The 23,722-nt window shown below is 46.8% G+C and overlaps 1 protein-coding gene across 2 annotated transcripts in view; it reads left to right on the forward strand.

Moving 5' to 3' along the window:
• LOC129832882 (retinoic acid receptor alpha-like) overlaps positions 1-23,722 on the forward strand; it is a 175,016-nt gene that overhangs the window by 41,334 nt on the left and 109,960 nt on the right. The window contains exon 2 of one of the 2 annotated variants that reach the window (XM_055896981.1): positions 3,295-3,391. The exons of the other annotated variant lie outside the window; for it this stretch is intronic. The gene's annotated coding sequence lies outside the window, so the exon portion shown is untranslated. The remainder of the gene's footprint in view (positions 1-3,294; positions 3,392-23,722) is intronic. 2 annotated transcript variants of the gene reach the window in all.

A 23,722-nucleotide genomic window follows, 5' to 3' on the forward strand; every position in this document is an offset into this window, starting at 1 on the left:
TTGTGCCAGTAACAGAAAGGTCGCTGGTTTGAATCCCCGAGCCAACTAGGTGAAACTTCTTTTGGCGTGCCCTTGAGCAAGGCACTTAACCTTAATTGCTCCTGTAAGTCGCTCTGGATAAGAGCATCTGCTAAATGACTCAAATGTTAATATAAGCGTGTGGGCCGGCAGTACTGTTTGTTAGATATGGTCCGGCGGGCTGAACATTGACCTCGACCAGCGGCATCATTAGTCGTGGACGGGCCGTCGGTGGCTGTCATTGCCCACGTGACAGAGTGACTCGCGGTAATTGCCCATGACCTCCCTCTGTTTGGGGGATTGGAAAGGGGGATGGATGGAGGGGGGAGGAGTAGGGATGTGCTTTTTTTGGTGGATTGGACAGGGGGGGAAATGGATGGATGAAGGGAGAGGGGGAGCAGGGTCACTATGGAGGTAGGGCGGTGGTGAAGATGGTGGGGGGGGGGTTTGCATGAACATTACCATTGAGGGCGTCCACCATTTTGAAGTAGTCAACTGTGTGTGACTTCCTATGGGTTAAGGAAGGATCACATGATCCCGGGTCATCAGGAGGGATCAGCCAATGAATTCTGCTCGCGAGCAAACGTTTCATAACTCCAGGCGGCAGTTAAATCGCCAACCTTTGCTTTATACATGTTCAAACAACACACTCCAGGTGGCAGTATGGACCCTTTCAGTTTGTTTACCAACTCATACAAGTAGTAGATGAAGAAAATGTACTTCAAAATGGTGCTGCCCGTGCTCCCACAGACACCATAAATGGGGCAGATACAAAGATGAGTGGTCTATCTAAGTCTATGGTGCACAAACATAATACAACTTAAACATACGCTTTACATTCATATACTGTCATTTCCTGAAAGGGCCAAGCACAGAGACACACACACACACACACACACAATGTTTCGGTGACGTTTGTAACACCAAAAATACACACAAACACATCTATATTTCCCTTTCTGTCCCACAATCATTTTCTCAGTTCCAATTGCACTCTTTCACACGACTGCACTATGAACACACCCAGGTGACCGAAAGAAGTTGCCGTTGACGTGTCTGAGAGGGTAGCTAGTCGTCCGTGAGTGTAGTTGAGTTGTCTGAGCGGTAGAGTGGGGGGTTCAATATCTCAGCCTGACGGAGTAGTTTGTGAGCTAGTGTCTGGGGTCCACCCGAAATCTTTCATAGTATTTATTTGATAGCGATAACAACCCTACGGCATTACTACAGCCCAGGCAGCAGGGGAGAACACCACACACAGTGTGGACTCAATTACGGCCAAGGAACAAAAACGCACACACATATATGATATTCATACTGTAGGCCCACACACACACACACACACACACACACACACACACACACACACACACACACACACACACACACACACACCGGTTATGATGAAAGGGCACGCAGCTAGCAAGTGTATTGGAGACAGCATCATTTGCACTCGGACACACACACACACCATATCCCTGCTCCCTCCCATTCCTCTCACACTCCTCTCAGATGCAATGGACATTTAGTGTGAGATGAGAGGGAAGGAGATTCTCTCCCTACTCCCTTCTTTCTGTCTTTTTAACATTTCTCTGCCACCCTCGTATCTGCCTCATATAGTGCACTGAACTAAAGTATAAACACAACATGGTAAGTGTTGGTTTTATGAGCTGAAATAAAAGATCCCAGAAGTATTCCTTACACACAAAAAAGCTTATTTATCTCAAATTTTGCGCACATATTTATTTACATCCCTGTTAGTGAGCATTTCTCCTTTGCCAAGATAATCCATCCAACTGACATGTGTGGCATATCAAGAAACCGATTTAAACAGAACGATCATTACACAGGTGCACCTTGTGCTGGGGACAATAACAGGCCACTCTAAAGTGTGCAGTTGTCACACAACCCTGCAGAAGTCTCACGTTTTGAGGGCGCATGCAATTGGCGTGCAGACTGCAGGAATGTCCACCAGAGCTAAAAATGGAATGTTAATTTCTCTACCATAAGCCGCCGCCAACCTCATTTTAGAGAATTTGGCAGTATGTCCAACCGGCCTCACAACCGCAGACCACGTGTAACTACGCCAATCCAAGACCTCCACATCCGGCTTCATCCCCTGCGGAATCGCCTGATGCCAGCCAGCCGGACAGTTGATGAAACTGTGGGTTTGCCAGACCTAATAATTTCTGCATCAACTGTCAGTCTCTGGAAAGCTCATCAGCGTGCTCATCGTCCTTACCTCGGTCTTGACCTGACTGCAGTTTAGAGTCGTAACCAACTTCAGTGGGCAAATGCTCACCTTCGATGGCCACTGGCATGCTGGAGAAGTGTGCCCTTCACAGATGAATCCCGGTCTCAACTGTTCCGGGCAGATGGCAGAGTATGGTGTCATGTGGGCGAGCAGTTTGCTGATGTCAACATTGTGAACAGAGTGCCCCATGGTGGGGTAATGGTATGGGAAGGCATAAGCTACGGACAAAGAACACAATTGCGTTTTATCGATGGCAATCTGAATGCACAGAGATACCGTGACGAGATCATGAGGCCCATTGTCGTGCCATTCATCCGCCGCCATCACCTCATGTTTCAGCATAATGATGCACGGCCCCATGTCGGAAGGATCTGTACACAATTACTGGAAGCTGAAAATGTCCCAGTTCTTCCATAGCCTGCATACTCACCAGACATGTCACCCAAAGAGCATGTTTGGGGTGCTCTGGATTGATGTGTACGACAGCGTGTTCCAATTCACGCCAATATCCAGCAACTTCGCACAGCCATTGAGGAGTGAAACAACAGTCCACAGGCCACATTCAACAGCCTGATCAACTCTATGCGACAGGAGATGTGTTGCACTGCATGAGGCAAATGGTGGTCACCCCTACCTTTAAAAAAAAAAAAAAAAAAAAAAAAAAAGGTTTCTATGCATCTGTTGGTCATGTCTGGATTCCCAGTCATGTCAAATTCATAGATTGGGGCATAATGAATTTATTTCAATTGACTGATTTCCATATATGAACACATATGTTGCATTTATATTTGTGTTCAGTGTAGTTATGATATGAGAGAGAGAGACTCTCTTGTGGAGTCAGTCCCAATAAGATGAGAACCCGGTTGGCTCGAACTCTCTGCTGAGAGGGAGAATCCCTGCCCAAGCTGAAGTGACCATGTGAGATTGCGGCAAGGGACGGGACACTGAGACGAAGGAGCCCAGTAGCAGTCGAGCAATGCGTTCTCAAGCTAATATCTTCTCTCTCTCTCTCTTTCTTATTATAGATGCCTGTGTCACTTCCATGGCAGACCGTTGCTTTGGAGGCCGATAGCAGCCTGCCACGGCAGTTTCCCCAGGGTTAGGGATTCGCCACGGTGCGAGGTAAGCCTCTTCCATGGCGCTTGGCTGTAATGCCAACGATATGCTCTAATCTATGCCAAATAATCAGTCCGCTTTCAGAGTCGGGTGTGGCATTGGGAATTGGTGTGTGTGTGTGTACACTATGTGAACAGGTGTGTGTTCTCATGCATATAAAACACGTTTTTTTGTCTTTCTGTTTGTGGAAGGCGTGCATGAGTGAACTCCTATGTAGGTCTTGTGTGTGTGTGTGTGTGCAAGCATGTGTACTTGTGTGTGTTTATCCTCAAATAACCTCTCTGGATGTCGTTTTGCCACACCAAAATATGTTTAGTTGCCTGGGAATGCCAGGAGTGTAAACAGGGAATGACGAGACACTCGGGAGAAAAGTCTTCTCCTGTCTGCCTCGGGCGTGAATGACATTATCACAGCCTGATTACATCTACTGCACCGGGCCACAGGAGAAGCTCTGTATCAGCAGGCAAGCAGAAAGAGTCGGGGGGGGGGGGGGGGGGGGGAGAGCGGAGAAGAGGAAGAGGGGGAACGACAGGATAGCAAGAAAAATACGGAGTTGGTAAAGTGAGAGAAAGGGAACGAGAGTGGGGGAAAGAGGGAGAAAGATAAAGAGGGAGTCCCTTTGTCCCTTGGCGGTCGGGCTGTGTAGTCCAGCCTGTTCTAGCTGGATTTCCAGCCCGTTCTAATTTCAACTTTGTTCTAATTTCCACTCTCCCAGGAACACACACACACACACACACGATCCCAATCATGGACTCACACAGACACATCCAGACTGGGGAATGGTCACGTGGATACAGGAACACACCAAAAAATACACTGGTCACGCTGCACTCACAAGGCCAAATTCGAGCAAGGCACGTCAATGTGTTTTTCCAAACCCATTCAACCTGCAGTGTAGTGTACCCACAGGCGACCACACATATTCATTCACATGTATCGGTCTTTCACTGGCCCGACCTTGCACTAGCGGGAACAACTCGACTGACTAGAGCTGCAAGGCTTCTACAGCTACTGCCAGTGACAGCTAGCTCAGCCAATCTCATGCCCCCCCCCCCCCCCCCCCCCCCCCCCGTCATCGTCGTCATCGTGTATGAAGGTGAGCTCAGCCCTATCCCTCATCTCGCTGCCTGTGCAACAGGAAAGACTGTCCAGGTCCTATGTTTATCGCTACACACACACACACACACACACACACACACACACACACTGGCAAACACTGGTGTTATCATCTAGGCTTCCTCCCCAGTCCCACTGGGACTCGTGCCCAGCTTTTGATGTTGCCCAGCTCAAAAAGAGCTCTCTCACACTGACGACGACACACTGCTTGTTAGACTTCAGGCCCTATTCCCCCGCTACGAGAGGAGGGGGAGTCTGAGGAGCGGAGGGACGAAAGAGATCTACTTTTCAATTCATACTACTACATCCTCGCCTTACCGTTCGTTGTGGCTGGCAACGCGCCGGTCGTGGTCCGCAGCTCCAATTTGACAAGCTGTTAAACCGTCGTGTGACTTTTCTTCTGAAACGTCTTTGCACTCTTGAATACTGCAACAATTCACAAGAATGTGCAGACAAAGGGTTTATTGTCTTGTCCGTACACGTTCACTGAGCTGACGATACACAGGCGACTCTTGCTAGCTAGCTAGCTAACGTCATGCTTCATGATCAAGTAACGTTAGCATATCTAGAATGATCGTTTACCCCTCCCATTCGAATACAAAAGGAGAGTAACGTTATCGCACAGTGACATTCATATTATAATATAGGCTACACAGCTAGGTAACTTGAGCTAGTGTCAGCCTACGAGTGTCTATCTAGCTAGCTGAAAAACAGCTAGGTACTTTGAGCTAGTGTAAGCCTAAGATTGTCTATCTAGCTAGCTGAAACACAGCTAGGTAACTTGAGCTAGTGTAAGCCTAAGATTGTCTATCTAGCTAGCTGAAACACAGTCTTAAGATTACACTAGTCTTTTACAGTTAACTTAGAACAAACCAGGCGTCATTTGATGAAGTTGCTTCAAATTCGTAAAATACTTATTTTCCAGCATAATTTGCAAATAAAGTCATAATTTTTTTTTTCTTCTCATTTTGTCTTTTATAGTTGAAGTGTACCTATGATGACAATTACAGGCCTCTCTCATCTTTTTAAGTGGGAGAACTTGCACAATTGGTGGCTGACTAAATACTTTTTTGCTCCACTGTATATCTCTATTTCTAACCCTTTCCCTGCACTCTTCTCTCTCTCTAACCCCAACTCTTTCCCTCCACTCTTCTCTCTTTCTCTAAACTCAACCCTTTCCCTCCACTCTTCTCTCTCTAACCCCAACCCTTTCCCTCCACTCTTCTCTCTCTCTCTCTCTAAAGAGAGAAGGGAGGGTGAAGAAAACCTCATCCTAAACCATCCCACTCGTGGTTGTCACCTGGAGGAGAGACGGCTGGAGGAGAGAGGACCTTCCCCCTTTTTGAACACAGGCGGGAAAATATCTCTCTAATTCACACAGCATCATACGTGGCTTGATGGTGAATGTGTGCATAGAAGGACCAGACAAATATACTGGAGCTCACTACAAAAATCATTTTTGACGTGGTATGTGTGCATGTGCGCGTGGAAATGTGTGTGTGACCGAACCAGACACATAAAAAGGCCCACCTGAACACAACCCAGCAAAGCCCCGTGGCGCAGTGAGCGAACGACAACACACTGTGACATTCTAACTCGAGGTTAAACCGTCTTGGCTTACACAGAAAATACCTCAAACACGCTGTAAACACAGGGTAAGGGTGGTGCGATAAGCCCTCCAGAGAGAGAACTGGTGTGTGTGTGCGACGTGGGTGTGTGTGTGTGTGTCATGGTCGGGTTAAAGCTAAGAGTACAGAGAAAACCCAAAACAGAAGCTGGAAGTGTGTGTGTGTGTTCTGACTGAGGGAGAAGTGGAGCGACTCTGCCTTGGAGGGCTTACGCTGTCATTAGAGCCGTCTTATTGAGACAGAACCCCTTCAACATCCTACAGTAATGTAATGGCCACAGCTTCGCGCTCAACCTGTCTGTCCTGTCTGTCCTGTCTGTCCTGTCTGTCCTGTCTGTCCTGTCTGTCCTGTCTGTCCTGTCTGTCTGTCCTGTCTGTCTGTCCTGTCTGTCTGTCCTGTCTGTCCTGTCCTGTCTCTTCTGTCCTGTCTCTGTCTGTGTCTGTCTGTGTCTGTCTGTGTCTGTCTGTGTCTGTCTGTGTCTGTCTGTGTCTGTGTCTGTCTGTGTCTGTGTCTGTGTCTGTCTCTGTCTCTGTCTGTGTCTGTCTCTGTCTCTGTCTGTCTCTGTCTGTCTGTGTCTGTCTCTGTGTCTGTCTCTGTGTCTGTCTCTGTGTCTGTCTCTGTGTCTGTCTCTGTGTCTGTCTCTGTGTCTGTCTCTGTGTCTGTCTCTGTGTCTGTCTCTGTGTCTGTCTCTGTGTCTGTCTGTCTGTCTGTCTGTCGAATGCACGTGCGTGCGTGTGTGTAAACAAACAAGTGGAAACTACACTGTGCCCCGTGGCATTGTTCTGGGCATTGCGTTACCATGCATACAGGCACATCCCTCCATATGTCAGTGTATATGGACGCTAATGCAACGGAAACACTTTCAAAATGAACACGCTGCACTAATGTAAATGTCATCTGTATGTAGGCAGTAGAAAGAAGGCTATACGCACGTGAAAGGAAAACTCCGACTGAGTGCATGCCAATTAGAACCAACCATAATAGACTGTCCTTGAAGAGTACCATTAGCGCCCTGTACCATTAGCGCCCTGTACCATTAGCGCCCTGTACCATTAGCGCCCTGTACCATTAGCGCCCTGTACCATTAGCGCCCTGTACCATTAGCGCCCTGTACCATTAGCGCCCTGTACCATTAGCATCATGTACCCATAGCACCCTGTACCATTAAAAGGCACTCCATACATAATAGTTAGGACAAGGAGTTTTCTGGGAAAGATCTGATCTGTACACTTCGTAGAAAGACAGGTGAAGAGAGAGAGAGAAGAGTGGAGGGAAATGGTTAGAGAGAGAAGAGTGGAGGGAAAGGGTTAGAGAGAGAGAAGAGCTCCCTCCCTCCCTCCCCCACTTTCTAATCTCGTATGTCTATCCAAGACTGATTGTTGTGTGGGAATCCCGGGGTTGTCGCGGAGACCGTGGTCACATGATGCGGCGGTTGGTTGACGAATGATCCAATAACCCTCCTCACCCCCCCCTTCACCTCCACTCCTGAAAAGCGCCACGGGCCACTGCTCTGATTTAAACTTCATCCTTTCTATCTGTCATCGTCTCCCTCCCCTCTTCCCTTTCCCTCCTTTTCCCTCCCTTTCTCCGTCTCACTTCCCCGCTCCTCTCCGCGCCTCTCGTCCCTCCCTCTCTTCACATAATGGATACCATTTCCCAAATGCAATATCGAGAGCTGGGGGTGGAGGGGATGGCAGGGAGGATGGAGGGACAGGGTGGAAGGATGAGGAGAAAGCGGGATTTGCCTTTTGCCATCGCCCTCCTTCAATGTCAGACAGAAGAGAGAGAAGGGTCTTCTCTCTCTTTCTCGCCCTTGCTTTCTCTTTATCTCTGTCTCTCTTCTCTCTCTCTCCTCTCTCTCTGTGTGTGTGTGAGACACTTGTGTCATAGCAAAGTGAGTTGGGCTCTCTGTTCAATTCCAGGTCCTCTCAACTCAATTAGACATGGCATTTCCAAATGGGTGGCATTTCAATACCTGAATTGAAATGAAAACGCAGCCCAGTGGCTGAAACGGAATTTAGCTCAATTCTGAAATGAAACGGGGCCGCAACTCCTATTATATCCCTGGGCGAACGAGGTCTCGGCGGCTCTGCTAGCTTGGCTCAGTTTGGGTCGGCTTGGTATGACTTGACAGGGTCCTAAAGATATGGGGGAGAGGAGCAGAGTAGACAGACCATGTAACAGGATTATCTGTGTGTGAGCCGGGGTGACACTCCAAAAGAGATGTCTGCACTCTGCACACAATGCTCTGGTTTCTTTCTGGCTCCGCTCAGGCTGGAGGGGAGAGATTTCAGGAGAAAGATGTGAGGACACAGGCGTGTACGTACTCGGGTTATCCCATACAGCGTCAGACACACAGGCTGCGTTTAGACAGAAAGCCCGATTCTGATCATTTATTTTTCACTAACTGGTCTTTTCAGACCAGCTCTGAAAAAGATCTGGTGTGAAAAGATCTGATGTGATTGATCTGTGCAGTCACATACACACAGTTTACTCACACAAAGTCAAATGATGGAAGATTGCACACACACACACACACACACACACACACACACACACACACACACACACACACACACACACACACACACACACACACACACACACACACACACACACACACACACACACACAGTGTGTCTCTATTCAGAACCAATAATTACATCTGAAGCCCAGTTATCTCTCGCCCCCCACCTCTCTGCCCCTCCCTCCACTCCGCCCCCTTCACAAACAAATTGTGTAACAGGCTTTGAAGTGAAGGATGGCTTTTTTGTCCCTCTCCCGCATTCCCTTGTTATATAATGTGCCCAAATGCTTCATTTCATTGTGCTGCTCCTTGCCGCTTCTCTCTTCTCTCTCCTCTCTCGCTCATCGCTCTTCTCTCTCGCTCTTCTCTCTTCTCTCTCGCTCTTCTCTCTCCTCTCTCCTCTCTCACTCATCGCTCTTCTCTCTTCTCTCTCTTCTTCTCTCGCTCATCTCTCTTCTCTCTCTTCTTCTCTCTCGCTCATCTCTCTTCTCTCTCGCTCATCTCTCTTCTTTCTTCTCTCTCTCTCTCTCTCTCTCTCTCTCTCTCTCTCTCTTTCTTTCTTTCTTTCTTTCCATCTCTCTCTTTCTCTTTCTTTCTTTCTTTCCATCTCTCTCTTTCTCTTTCTTTCTTTCTTTCCATCTCTCTCTCTCTTTCTTTCTTTCTTTCCATCTCTCTCTTTCTTTCTTTCTTTCTTTCCATCTCTCTCTCTCTCTTTTTCTTTCTCTCCTTTCTCTTCTCTCTCTCTTTGTTTCCATCTCTTCTCTTTCTTCTTTCTCTCCTTTCTCTTATCTCTCTCTTTCTTTCCATCTCTCTCTCTCTTTCTTTCCATCTCTCTCTTTCTTTCTTTCCATCTCTCTCTTTCTTTCTTTCCATCTCTCTCTTTCTTTCTTTCCATCTCTCTCTTTCTTTCTTTCCATCTCTCTTTCCATCTCTTCTTTCTTTTTTCTCTCCTTTCTCTTTTTTCTCTCTCTCTCTCCTTGCTTCTCTCTTTCTTTCCATCTCTTCTCTCTCTTCTTTCTCTCTCCTTTCTCTTTCTCTCCTTTCTCTTCTTTCTCTCTCTCTCCCCTTTCTCTTTTTTCTCTCTCTCTCTCCTTGCTTCTCTCTCTTTCTTTGCATATCTTCTCTCTCTTCTTTCTCTCTCCTTTCTCTTCTGTCTCCTCTCCGTCTCTCCTCTCTGTCTCTCCTCTCTCTCTTGTCTCCTTTCTTTCTTTCCGTCTCTCTCTGCCTAATTAGGTCAGAGACTGTTCTGTCTGCACAGCCACTGTTCCGCTGTTGTTTTATTTGCCTGTTCTCTAGCTCCCTTTCTTCTTTTTGGGACATTGGAAGGTTTTGCTTTTAACCCTTAGTCAGCCATTTTGTTGCTCAAAGACAGCCATATTATACTGTCTTATAATGCAATTCAAAACAGTAAAACTTTATTATCCCTTCAGGCGATATACACCCATTTTCATACTGAGGTTTTCAATGGGTGCACACTGCAATAGTGAGTAACCCTGCAAGACATTTTCCCTCTGTTTCCTATGTACGGCATATTCACAACATGAACTTCTTCCCTATCTTTTGTCCACAGTTGTAATTCCGGTTTAATATTCCTTGAGTAGGTTCAGTCTTGGCTGGTAACATGTATTTTTTAGGGATTGTTCCGGCATACCGTCCACTGTTAATTATCCTTATTAGCAGCTTGGCACTTTCATAGTAAGCAGAAGAGGAAGATGCCCTGTGGTGTCAATCACACGAAATGAAACTTTTCATTGGTTGTCCTCTCGTTCACTGTTTGCACCGTGAGGATGATCGAAACCTCACAATCTACTGCTTTTTACTACGTCAAAACGATACGTTCTGGAATCGTCTTGAGACCTGTATGATTTAAAGGCATATACACACATGTGCATATTGCCTGCGTAGTACATGCATGATATTGTGCTCCGACAGTTTAAAAAATATATATATATTATTGCCCCTTGACTGAGTTATTATTAATCGGATTGAATTGAATTCAATTGAAAACCCACTGCTGCAGTATGTTTGACTGTTGCTGTTCATCCTCTGTCATTCACACCGATTGGATGTCGCCACATGTGGGCGGTGCGTATGTCCTCAGTCCGATCATCTACATGGAGTGTACAAAACATTAGACACACCTTCCTAATAGTTTGCACTCCCTTCTGCTCTCAGAACAGCCTCAATGCGTCGGGGCGTGGACTCTACGAGGTGTCGAAAGTGTTCTACAAGGACGCTGGCCCACGTGGACTCCAACGCTTCCCACAGTTGTCAAGTTGGCTGGTTGTGGATCTCTACTTTGCATAGCTCATTCCATCTCATCCCACAGATGCTCAATTGAATTGAGATCTGGTTACTGGGCAGGCCACTGTAGTAAGCTGAATTTACTGTCATGTTCGTGGAACCATTCCTGGACAATCCTAGCCTTGTGGCAAATCTATTCGCATTTGGATACACTGCTGCCATGGAGGGGTGCACCTGATTGGCAATGATGTTCAGATATTCAGACGTTGCTTCACTTTTATCACGGGGCCCAATGTGTGCCACGAGAACACACCACCGCCGCCAGCCAGCCTGCAATGTTGACACGCGGCATTTCTCCATACCCTAGTCTTCCCATCAGCGTGAAACAGAAGGAACCGGGATTCGCCAGGCAATGTTTTCCCAATTCTCCGGTGTCCAGTCTCTCCGTTCCGCAGCCAACTGCAATCGCAGTTTCTTGTATTTTGCTGAAAGAAATGAAACTCTGTAAGGTTGTCGTCTGTCATACCCCTATTCAGGTCAAGGTACGAGGAGCTGTGCATTCTTTTTTGGGTCTTTTGGCACAAATGTTGTACTGGACTGTCAGTTGACTAACTGTAGCCCGTCTGTTGATCTGCGCAATTCGTGTCAGCCTCCTTTGTCCTCTTTCATCAATGACCAGTTTTTTTGACCACTGGCCTGCCTTTGGCTGGATGTCCTTTGGGTGGCGGACCATTCTTGATACACACGGGAAACTGTTGCGCGTGAAAACCCCAGCAGCGTTGCAGTTCTTGAGGCACTCAAACCTGGTGCGCCTGGCACCTACTATCGTACACCGTTTAAATGCATATTTTGTCTTGCCCATTCACCCTCTGAATGGCACACGTACACAATCCATGTCTCAATTGTCACAAGGCTTAAAAATCCTTCTCGAACCTTCTTTAATCTACACTGAGTGGATTTAGTGGGTTTAACAAGTGACATCGATAATGGGATCAGAGCTTGCAGCTGGATTCACCTGGCCAGTCTCTCGTGGGAAGAGCAGGTGTAGTCCTAATGTTTTGTACACTGTGTACATGCAACGCCTACAATACTGACTTACGGTACATTTAAAACACTTCCCCTGTCGTGTTAACTGACCGTTCACAGCCAATCACTGCGCTTGCCTACCGTTCTCTAAATGATGTGGATGTGTCAAGTTAAATCGCTGATCTCACTGTCAGGTAACCTGCTCCGTATAGAGATTAGTGGATAGTGCAGCCAGTGACAGAGACGATGCCCGGTGGACGGCGTTCCATTCTATGTTATTGGATCTGTGCAGCCAGTGACACATTGAGTGTGTCTTTTTATTGTGAGCGTGTGCGAGTCGTGTCCCCGTGATTTAGAAAGGGAGATACACACACACTAATCATGTATTATATTGCCATAGAGCTTTTCGTAGAATCTCAAAGCGCTTCAAAAGTTTAAAAAAACGAACGAGAAATACAGTATATTATGACGGGCCAACCAATAGAGGCCAAGTCTTTGATAGCTGCATCCTCCGGAGATGTAGAGGGTTAGTTCATGGCTTGAGCGGAGGGAGCTGGACAGAGGACGGTGATGGAGTCTGCTGATGATTTTGTAGAGGGAGAGTCTTATAGCCACTTATAGCCTCTTCCAGTCTGTGTAGCACCACTCGGCTGATGCCTCAGCAGCTCTGGAGGCCAGAAAGCTCGCCACGCAAAGTTCAGAATAGTAGCCAGTCGTCCTCACTACGAGCCCTCTGCCTCAGCACTGCTGTAATTCCACTGTCTCTCGTCGCTCTCACGCTTCAGGCGACTCCTCAAATGATGTGAAATTGGCAGCCCGGGCTGAGACCATGGTACTGTGTCCAGATGTATTTTTCCAACAAAAGCTAGCTAGCCAAGCCAAAAGGTGTTAACCTGTCAGTCAATCGGCAGAATCCGTGGCTCAGAAACACCAGATGTATGAAATGAATACTCGATGTTATCCTAAACAAAGGAGCTGACACACTCACACACACTCACATACTCCGTTGCATACACATTCACATTACATGCATTGCCATTGACTCCCTTTTGTGCTCACTCATCCACTTAATCCTCGCTCGCTCGCTCTCTCTCGCTCACACGCACTAAGGGCCATGCTGTTCTTGAGCGATGGCACAGCAGGGATCAGAGGTGTGCGGTGTGACCTGGTTTTAGGGGCGGAGGAGTCGTACTTTTGAGGGCCACGTCAATTCACATCTGTGTCTAAATGAAGAGTAGCTCTTCCTTTTATCTCCGTCCCTCTCTTTCTCTCCCTCTTTTTCTATGTCCCTTCCCCTCCCGTACACTAGCTCTCTCAACAACCATCTTACATTGATGTGTGGTTATGAGTTGTGAATGCCACTGCAGGGGGATGAGCTCCAGAGTCTTGTCGGTTTATGACATTGAGTGTGTGTGTGTGAAAGAGCGAGAGAGGCGGGAGTGTGTGAGAATGAGCAGGATAATACAGTTTCCATATCTCCTTCTTCCCTTCTCTCCATCGGTCACCCACGTCCTTTTCTCATCCTTCCCTTTGCTGTCCTCCCCCACTCTCTCGCTCTATCTATCCATTTCCCGCTCTTTCCGTTTACCTCTCCCTCTCCTTTTCTCTCGCCCTCTATTTTCCCCGGTCGTCTCAGCTCCACTCCATACGATAACCCTTTCTCTCTGGCATGCCTCTGTGTTCTGTGAGAGACAGGAAAATGCTGGGTTCAAACTAAATCACACTGGGAACCCTCATCCTATCAGAGGTACACTGCATGACCGAAAGTATGTGGACTTCTGCTCGTCGAACATCTCATTCCAAAATCATGGGCATTAATGTGGAGTTGGTCCCCCCCTTTGGTGCTATAACAGCCTCCACTCTTCTGGGAAGGCTTTCCAGTAGATGTTGGAACCATTGCCTTCGAGGACTTGCCTCGTTCAGCCTCAAGAGCATTAGTGAGGTATGGCACTGATGTTGGGCGATTAGGCCTGGCTCGCAGTCGGCGTTCCAGTTCATCCCAAAGGTGTACAATGGGGTTGAGGTCAGGGCTTTGTGCAGACCAGTCAAGTTCTTCCACACCGATCTCGGCAAACCATTTCTGTATGGACCTCGCTTTGTGCACGGGGGCATTGTCATGCTGAAAGAGGCCCTTCTCCAAACTGTTTCCCTTCACTGGAACTAAGGGTAGCTAGAGTTTCCCTTGGCATCCGTAAAATCCAGATTCGTCCGTCCGGACTGCCAGATGGTGAAGCGTGATTCATCACTCCAGAGAATGTGTTTCCATTGCTCCAGAGTCAAATGGCGGCGAGCTTTACACCACTCCAGCCGACGCTTGGTATTGCGCATGGTGCTCTTAGGCTTGTGTGTGGCTGCTTGGCCACGGAAACCAATTTCATGAAGCTCCCGACGAACAGTTATTCTGTTGACTTTGCTTCCAGGGGCAGTTTGGAACTCTGTGGTGAGTGTTGCAATCGAGGACAGAAGACTTTTACACGATCCGCTTTCAGCACTCAGCGGTCCCGTTCTGTGAGCTTGTGTGGCCTACCACGAGCCGTTGTTGCTCCTAGACGTTTCCACTTCGCAATAATAGCACTTACAGTTGACCGGGGCAGCTCTAGCAGGGCAGACGTTTTATGAACTGCATCCTATGACGGTGCCACGTTGAAAGTCACTGAGCTCTAACGAGCGGGCCACTCTACTGCCAATGTTTTCCTATGGAGATGGCATGGCTGTGTTGCTTGAGTTTATACATCTGTCAGCAACGGGTGTGGCTGAAATAGCCGAATCCACTAAGTTGAAAAGGTGTCCACATACTTTTGTGTGTGTGTGTATTAAGGCAGTTAACCCACTGTTCCTGGGCCGTCATTGAAAAAGAACATTTGTTCTTAACTGACTTGCCTAGTTAAGTGAAGGTAAAATTTATCAAATGTAAAATGATCATACCACATATCTGGTTGGTGTGTGTCCGTCCCTCTGCCTCTCAGTCACTTTGCAGTAGTATGACGATGTTATAGAGTTTGATTATGACTGTGTGTTTATCTGTATGTCAAGCTATGCGCTGGTGTATGTAAAAAAAAAAATAGGGCTTTGTCCTGTGTGTGATTGTATACAATGCTTATTCTGTATCTCTCTCTCTCTCTCTGTCTGTGTGTCCCTCTGTCTCTGTCTGTCTTTCTCTCTCTTTGTCTGTGTCTGTCCTCTCGCTCTCCTCAACCTATACGTGCAATGTCAGCTTCATCATCATCATTCATCTCCGGTGTGTATGGTGTTTGGTACCATACAGTCTACTCCATGGTGGTGATCTCATAGCTTTATTACTGAGATTTATAGCCTCTTTATGGAGCAGACTCCCACTAGAAGTGCCCCTCCGCTCTTACACCAATGGCTCCTCATACTCGGTCTTTCCCACTGGAGGGGGAGTGTCTGTGTGTGTGTGTGTGTGCGTGCGTGTCAGAAGCCTTTAGGGCCTCTTTCTCAGCCCCAGCCCTCCTGGCCTCACTTCATTCCATTTGATTTCATTTCCTCCTTTAATGGCTGCCGAGCTTGGGAATGGACCATTACCCTCCCTCCACCTCTCTCTACCTCCATCAGCGCTACCTCTATCTCTCTTGCTCTCTCTCTCTCTCTGTCCATCGGCGAGTGTCGCCATGGCGAGGGTCGCTAATGAATCAAGGCGTATTTTCTTTAACGGCGAAGTGCGGCGGCGAATGAAGGGGGGGTGGATTTTGTTTCTATCACCCCCTCTCTCTTTCTTTCTCTCTTTTTTTCTATGGTTGAATGGTGTGTGTTTGTTTGTGTGTGTTGTTTTTTTTTTGTCACCTGTAGGGCTGTTGTGGTGAACATATTATCGCCACACCGGCAGGCATGAGTCATGACCAATTCCACATGACCGTTGAGTCACGGTAATCTCCTTTTATGCACTCTGGACATGTGTTGGTAGTACCCAACTCGCTAACGACCATCAGGTCCTAATGGCCTGGTACTCAGGGCTCTGTTGTCCCTCTAACCCCTCTGGCGTCAATCCAAATGCAAACGAAAAATCAAACACTTCTCGTCGTGACAGCGCTTTTAAAACTCGCCTCACTGTGATTGATCAGTTTGAAGGAAACTTCAACGGCGGGTTGAAACTGAGTGGAAGACATGGTACTTGTGGAGGTTGTTTCAAAGCCCAGCAGAATGAAATGGACAGCGCTTTCTAAGGTGAGGATTCATTCAAATCAGCCATAGGCATATTAGAGCTTATGCATATGCATAAAAAAAAAAAAAAAACGGAATTCAAATAATGATTGTGTCGTTAAACAATACATCGCCTACCTCATGTTACGCATGCGGTAGGGAAAAGTTTTAAATAGCAGCTTATACTCCAAAATGAAAAACATTTGAGTAACCGCCTTTGAGTGCACAGTATTATTATGCATGCTGGATGGACCGGTTGCCTTATGTTAAGCTCCAAATTTTCAATCGATGAGTCTGGGAGAGAACCTATAGGCCTAGGCGAGGCTGTTAGTTCATTGATTGTGCAGAGCGGCTTACAGAGTTAGCCTACAATTATAGTGAATTTTGATTTGATTTTCAATAGGCCAGATAATTATTTGAATATTTTTTTCAATTAATAGAATGACACGTTACCTTTTTAGCTACAGAATGTCTCACCACTGTGCATTTCCACTCCTTCATTCCTTTCTCGAGAGTGCAGAGACAGGGGCTGTCAACCGTTTAATGAAATATATTTTGTTGTGGAAACATGTTACTATCAATGTTCTCGAACAGATTTCACTTGGTTTCCCAAATTAAGCACTGAGTAGCTACAGGAACGGGGTTGGCGAGCACACGGCTTGCAGAGTTTGGGCGGAATATCACCTCAGCGAGAGGCTGCATGCTTCTCAAACAGTGGTTTATCTATGTGAAATAACCGGAGCAGGACTGAAAAAAAGAACCAGCGGGAACACGGCCTCCATTCTCTATAGGAGCCTGTACGTATTACATGTCTTTTTTTCGCTGCCCAATGTACCTGCCCAATGTACCTGCCCAATGTACCTGCCCATTTGATAATGGGACATTCTAAATCCAACAAATTTGACATATTAGTAAAGACGAGATTAAATGAAGAATAGTCTGATGGGTGAAAATATGATCGCTTGATGAGAGGACAGCCTGAGGCAAGGAGCAGAGGGCAAGCTTTTTGCAACTTTCTCAAATCATTTAATGGCCTATAGTCGCATCATGCAGCCCATATCTTTTGACCAGTTTTTAAGACATTCTAGCTTTTGTATCATTCACAACTAAATCTAGTGTATCGAACCTGTTTCAAATGATAACTTTTACGCTCAACAAAGCTACTTAATATGCGCACTCGCTCTGGAAAGGGGAAAAATATAATTTATATTTTATTCAGCGAAGTTCAATTGGGCTCCCGAGTGGCACAGCGGTCTAAGGCACTGCATCTAAGTGCTAGAGGGGTCACTACAGACCCTGGTTCGATTCCAGGCTGTATCACAACTGGCTTTGTTCAGGAGTCCCATAGGGCGGCACACAATTGGCCCAGCGTCGTCCGGGTTTGGCCGTGGTAGGCCGTCATTGTAAATAAGAATTTGTTCCTAACTGACTTGCCTAGCTAAATAACTTATAAGCATATCTTGTCTAAATGCACAAGCCTACAGCCTATGGCATGGCGCATAGCCAGATAACACACAGTAGTTCAACTCATATTCTGTTCTTCTGAAATACATTTTTCTTCGTATCATAATGTTTCTTAAGACCTTCCTAATATAAGTAATGGATTAATTTTGATGGTATATATTCAATTGATTTATTAGACTGTTTTAAATGTGGAGATGATAAATATGTTTATGTTAATTCATGGTCAATTACTGCGAGACCGGCGGTCAAAATGGAATGACTGCCACAGCCCTAGTCACCTACATAGGGTGGCTATCCATGCTCACATGTACGCACTTGAGGGTCTATTGAGTTTGCGTGAATGATCCCTGCTGAAAAAAACTGCATAGACCATCATCCATTTTAAGCTGGTATTTGCTGGTCAGTGTTGGTCAGATACTGGTCAAGCTGGTCTGACCAGCATGGTCTAGCTGATTGACCAACATGTTCTAGCTGGTCTGACTAGCATGGTCTAGCTGGTTATGCTGGTTTACCATAATGGTCAAGCTGGTATTGTTTGGTGAACAGCCTTTGTTGTGTTTTGGACACTGGTGACCAGCCTTCGCTGAGCTTTGGACACTGGTGACCAGCCTTTCGCTGTGTTTTGGACACTGGTGACCAGCCTTCGCTGTGTTTTGGACATTGGTGACCAGCCTTCGCTGTGTTTTGGACATTGGTGACCAGCCTTCGCTGTGTTTTGGACATTGGTGACCAGCCTTCGCTGTGTTTTGGACACTGGTGACCAGCCTTCGCTGTGTTTTGGACACTGGTGACCAGCCTTCGCTGTGTTTTGGACATTGGTGACCAGCCTTCGCTGTGTTTTGGACATTGGTGACCAGCCTTCGCTGTGTTTTGTACATTGGTGACCAGCCTTCGCTGTGTTTTGGACACTGGTGACCAGCCTTTCGCTGTGTTTTGGACACTGGTGACCAGCTTTTCGCTGTGTTTTGGACACTGGTGTCCAGCCTTTGCTGTGTTTTGGACACTGGTGTCCAGCCTTTGCTGTGTTTTGGACACTGGTGACCAGCCTTTGCTGTGTTTTGGACACTGGTGACCAGCCTTCGCTGTGTTTTGGACACTGGTGACCAGCCTTCGCTGTGTTTTGGACACTGGTGACCAGCCTTCGCTGTGTTTTGGACACTGGTGACCAGCCTTCGCTGTGTTTTGGACATTGGTGACCAGCCTTCGCTGTGTTTTGGACATTGGTGACCAGCCTTCGCTGTGTTTTGGACATTGGTGACCAGCCTTCGCTGTGTTTTGGACACTGGTGACCAGCCTTTCGCTGTGTTTTGGACACTGGTGACCAGCCTTTCGCTGTGTTTTGGACACTGGTGTCCAGCCTTTGCTGTGTTTTGGACACTGGTGTCCAGCCTTTGCTGTGTTTTGGACACTGGTGACCAGCCTTTGCTGTGTTTTGGACACTGGTGACCAGCCTTTGCTGTGTTTTGGACACTGGTGACCAGCCTTCGCTGTGTTTTGGACACTGGTGACCAGCCTTCGCTGTGTTTTGGACACTGGTGACCAGCCCTTCGCTGTGTTTTGGACACTGGTGACCAGCCTTCGCTGTGTTTTGGACACTGGTGACCAGCCCTTCGCTGTGTTTTGGACACTGGTGACCAGCCCTTCGCTGTGTTTTGGACACTGGTGACCAGCCCTTCGCTGTGTTTTGGACACTGGTGACCAGCCCTTCGCTGTGTTTTGGACACTGGTGACCAGCCCTTCGCTGTGTTTTGGACACTGGTGACCAGCCCTTCGCTGTGTTTTGGACACTGGTGACCAGCCCTTCGCTGTGTTTTGGACATTGGTGACCAGCCCTTCGCTGTGTTTTGGACATTGGTGACCAGCCTTCGCTGTGTTTTGGACATTGGCGACCAGCCCTTCGCTGTGTTTTGGACACTGGTGACCAGCCCTTCGCTGTGTTTTGGACACTGGTGACCAGCCCTTCGCTGTGTTTTGGACACTGGTGACCAGCCCTTCGCTGTGTTTTGGACATTGGTGACCAGCCCTTCGCTGTGTTTTGGACATTGGTGACCAGCCTTTCGCTGTGTTTTGGACACTGGTGACCAGCCTTTCGCTGTGTTTTGGACACTGGTGACCAGCCTTTCGCTGTGTTTTGGACACTGGTGACCAGCCTTTCGCTGTGTTTTGGACACTGGTGACCAGCCTTTCGCTGTGTTTTGGACACTGGTGACCAGCCTTTTGTTGTGTTTTGGACACTGGTGACCAGCCTTTCGCTGTGTTTTGGACACTGGTGACCAGCTTTTGTTGTGTTTTGGACACATATCAACGAAGGCTGGGAATTGCTAGGGACCTAACAATACGATGTTATCACTATACTTTGGTGCCGGTTCGATATGTATTGAGATTCTCACAATTCTACATGTTTTGCGATTCGATACTGTGATTTTATTGCGTGTCGGTGTTCCAAACATATTGCTAACCATATCTGCTACAGAGACGAGAGAACATGAGAAAACAAGTTTTCATCAGTCAGGGGAATAAAAGTGTGAAAAAAAATTTTGCTCCCTATTTAAAAAGCAGAACACGCTATGAATGAAAAATACTGGAGTTTTAGTGCAGGTATAGCCAACTAGCCCAAAATATTGTCAAAACGACACGCTATGTCGTAAAAAATATTATACTGATATGTAACTGAATCGATTGTTGGCTTCAATATCTTTTTTATTTGATGTGTTTGTGCATGTACTGTATATTGATTAATTAATCGTATGCTATACTAACATAAATAACATACATTATTCTAAACTAATCCAATCTGTTATTTGGACTTATTACACCCATTACTGAAATGGTTGTTCCAGTTTAGATGGTTTGGATAATGTCATTTATTCTTAATTCTAACCCATTCTGAATGCATATTGTGGGCGAAGAACAGTTCCAATTTGTGGATATCCCCACTCTGGCTGGATTCCAATAGAAACTGACATTATTTTTGCAAGCCAGCATGATGTGATTTGATGCTGGGTTTGTTGGTGACCAGCTTATGATGGTTACCAGTGTACAAAACAGTGAATGCTGGGCCCCTACAAAAAAGCACAAACAGTTATTTTTGTTGTTGTTGCTGTGCGTATGTATGTGGGTGTGTGCGTATGTGTTCATGATGGGGGGGGGGGGGGGGGGGGGTCGATATAGTTACATACCGGGATATTCTTTTTGACTATCGCAATATTGTTTTTGCGCTAGTTGGCTGTACTGGCACCAAAACTCCTTCATAGCTTTCTCTCCATCGTCTTTTTAAAAAGGAAGCCTATTTGTTTTCAGCACATTTATTTCCATGACTGATCGAAACAACTTGTTTTCTCACGGCTCTCTCTTGTCCCTCTGGTGTAGACATACGATGAGCAATATGTTCGGGAACATCGATTTGCAATAAAATCATAGTATCAAACTCAATACATATAGTTTTAAATCGCAATATATATATATATATATAGTATTGTGATAATATCTTAAGGTCCCCTGGCAATTCCCAGCCCTAGTATGTGTGCGTGCATGTGTTAGCATCTGCGTGAGCCTCGCGCACGGCTTTCTCATTTGCGGTCTGGCCCTGAGGAAACGGCTCCATGAAGACCAATTATGTCCCTCCGCCTTCCCCTCCCTCAGATGCCAATCAATCAATTAACCAATCGATACTCATCTGCTAAGCTCGTCTGGCCCACGAGCCAGCTCCATTGAGCACAGCAATCAATTACTTTTCACCTTGCAGTTCACTGGAGGGTTGCCAGATCTTCATCGTTTATTCCTCTTTTCCTTCCCTCCTCTCCTCCTTCCATCAAGACCCCTCCCTCCCTCCTGTGTATGTTGACCACAAATGTTTATTTTCTTCCTCCCAAGGTTCTGGGCTTGGGACAGCTACACTGCAGTGCAGCCAAGGCTAACTATAGCTGTGGGAATAGTGTGAGAGGGAAAGGAATAGCATTTTCCCCCCAGTTCCCTTTCGACTCCCTGGCTGAATTTACAATCTACAGTTAGGCCACCCACTTTGATGGAGTGTGTATTTAAGTGTGTGTGTGTGTGTTTGTTCGTGTGTGTTTTTCAGAGGTGGGGACGGGGAGGGTAAATGACAGCTTTCTTTATCGATGGTGGCAGGATTACCCGGTGTGTTTTACAGTCTTGCTGTTTCTCATCTTACACACACACACACACACACACACACACACACACACACACACACACACACACACACACACACACACACACACACACACACACACACACACACACACACAAGCAGGAACGGGGCCATATGGGTCGTTTGTCATCAGAGTATCGATTGGCTCAGTTTGATGTTATTCCGCTTTGTCACAGAAATGAGTGGACACTGTAGAACGGAGAGTGGAGGACGTGTGTGTGTCTGTTGGGTAGTCAGTGAGTTTGTCTGTGGGTGTCTTTGTTATGAGTTCAGGTAGGCCCCCGCGCTACAGCAAACAAAGAAACGTACGAGGGGTTCTCGACAACGATGACAAATATCCAACAAAAGGGCTTTACCAAGGATTTAAAAAAATATATTTTTGGGTTGGTTGGTAAGCCCTCTTGTTGTCTGTGGTTATCTGAGGGTTAGCAGGTTCAGTAACAACATCAGCGTGTCATCATCACCACCATTATCATTACCTTTTCATTATCACTACCTCACACCACCTTGAAATTATCATAGCTATCTGCACTTTGTTGTACCGTCCGTCAGCAATGTACTACCAACGTTACTATCATCACCATGTTCCCATCATCATCATCATCTCTCACAAAAGGCATAGATACTCATTCCCCCCTTTTTTCCTTTCCCCCCCCTTTTTCTTCAGGAAAAAATATGCCTTTTTCCCTCTACTGCAGAAAAATATTCTCACTCTTTCAGGATATCAGAGCCCCTTCTAAAGCCTAAGATGTCTTTATCAAAGATGGAGCCTCAGGGACGGGGGGGGATGTCGAGAATATGAAGACATCCTCAGTCTCACCTCTGCCTCCCTCTGATCTCACATCTGAGGGAAGAAGCCTGGAGAATGAGAAGCCTAGCTAGCTCTCCCCTTTTTACCCTTTTTAGCACTACCGTTTCTTCCCTTTTCCCCTGTTAGCACTAGCTAGCTCATCTGGAGATTTTCCCCCCTGTTTCTTGTTAGCCTGCTAATATTGCTAGCACTGATGGCCCATTGTCAACCCCAACCAGGAGCATTAGCCTTAAAATGTAAGCCCACCATACGCCTAGCCTTGATACATTAGCCGACGAAGCTTCTTCAGCCTGCTAGGCATTGAGGAGACATGGAGAGCCCTAGGCCACATTACCTTTAGAGCACTAGGCTACATTAGCAGGTAGTAGCGGCTGGCAGCAGGGATCCTCTCCATCTCACCCTCCACTAGGCCTGACTTTCAGGACCATTAGTTGGTTGTACTGTACTGTAGGTGATACCGCGACCAACAGCTGCATTGGCTAGATTATAGTACAGCAACGGAGGAAGTGGGAGGATGACGTACTGCATAGTGGATATTACAGGATAGTAATGGAGGGAAATGGAGGTGGATGACTTCCTGGGGGACGTACTGTACAGCAGGATAGGAATAGTGGTGCCAATGTGTCTGCGTACATATGCATGAGAGCATCTGTGTGCACATCCATGTGTATGTAATATAGGCATACTATATTATGTATATGTGAAAAAGGGTCTGTGTTTTTGTGTGTGTGTGTGTGTGTGAGAGAGATTGTGTGTGTTAGCTGTTGATTGCTGCAGTGACTGATAGGAACAGCCAAGGGTGTGTCTGGCGGTCTGTGAGGGATCATGGGGGTCAACGTCCTCTAACCTATGACCTCCAACCCCCATGACTTTGCCAGTCTGGGGAGGCCCCATCTGTCCCTGACTCTCAGGCCCTATGAAGGGCCCCTACATAGTCACCTCATAAATCACAACTAACACTATAGGCCACTTCCTTTACACTGAAGCTTTGACTATGGCTTTTCTTCCAAACCAGGGGTGATTTTGAGAGAGAGAGAGATAAATCCTTTGCTCTTCTACAGTGGTTCCCAAAACCAATGTTTCTAAGTATCAAATCTTACAATGGGTATCTGTGATCCATTGTAAGTAACATTGCTACTACGATTGGCACCAGATCAGTCGTTGTAGGTGGGATATAACTGGCTAGTAAAGA

The sequence above is a fragment of the Salvelinus fontinalis genome, chromosome 34, assembly GCF_029448725.1.
Source record: "Salvelinus fontinalis isolate EN_2023a chromosome 34, ASM2944872v1, whole genome shotgun sequence".
In the NCBI taxonomy this organism is placed as follows: Eukaryota; Metazoa; Chordata; class Actinopteri; order Salmoniformes; family Salmonidae; genus Salvelinus; species Salvelinus fontinalis.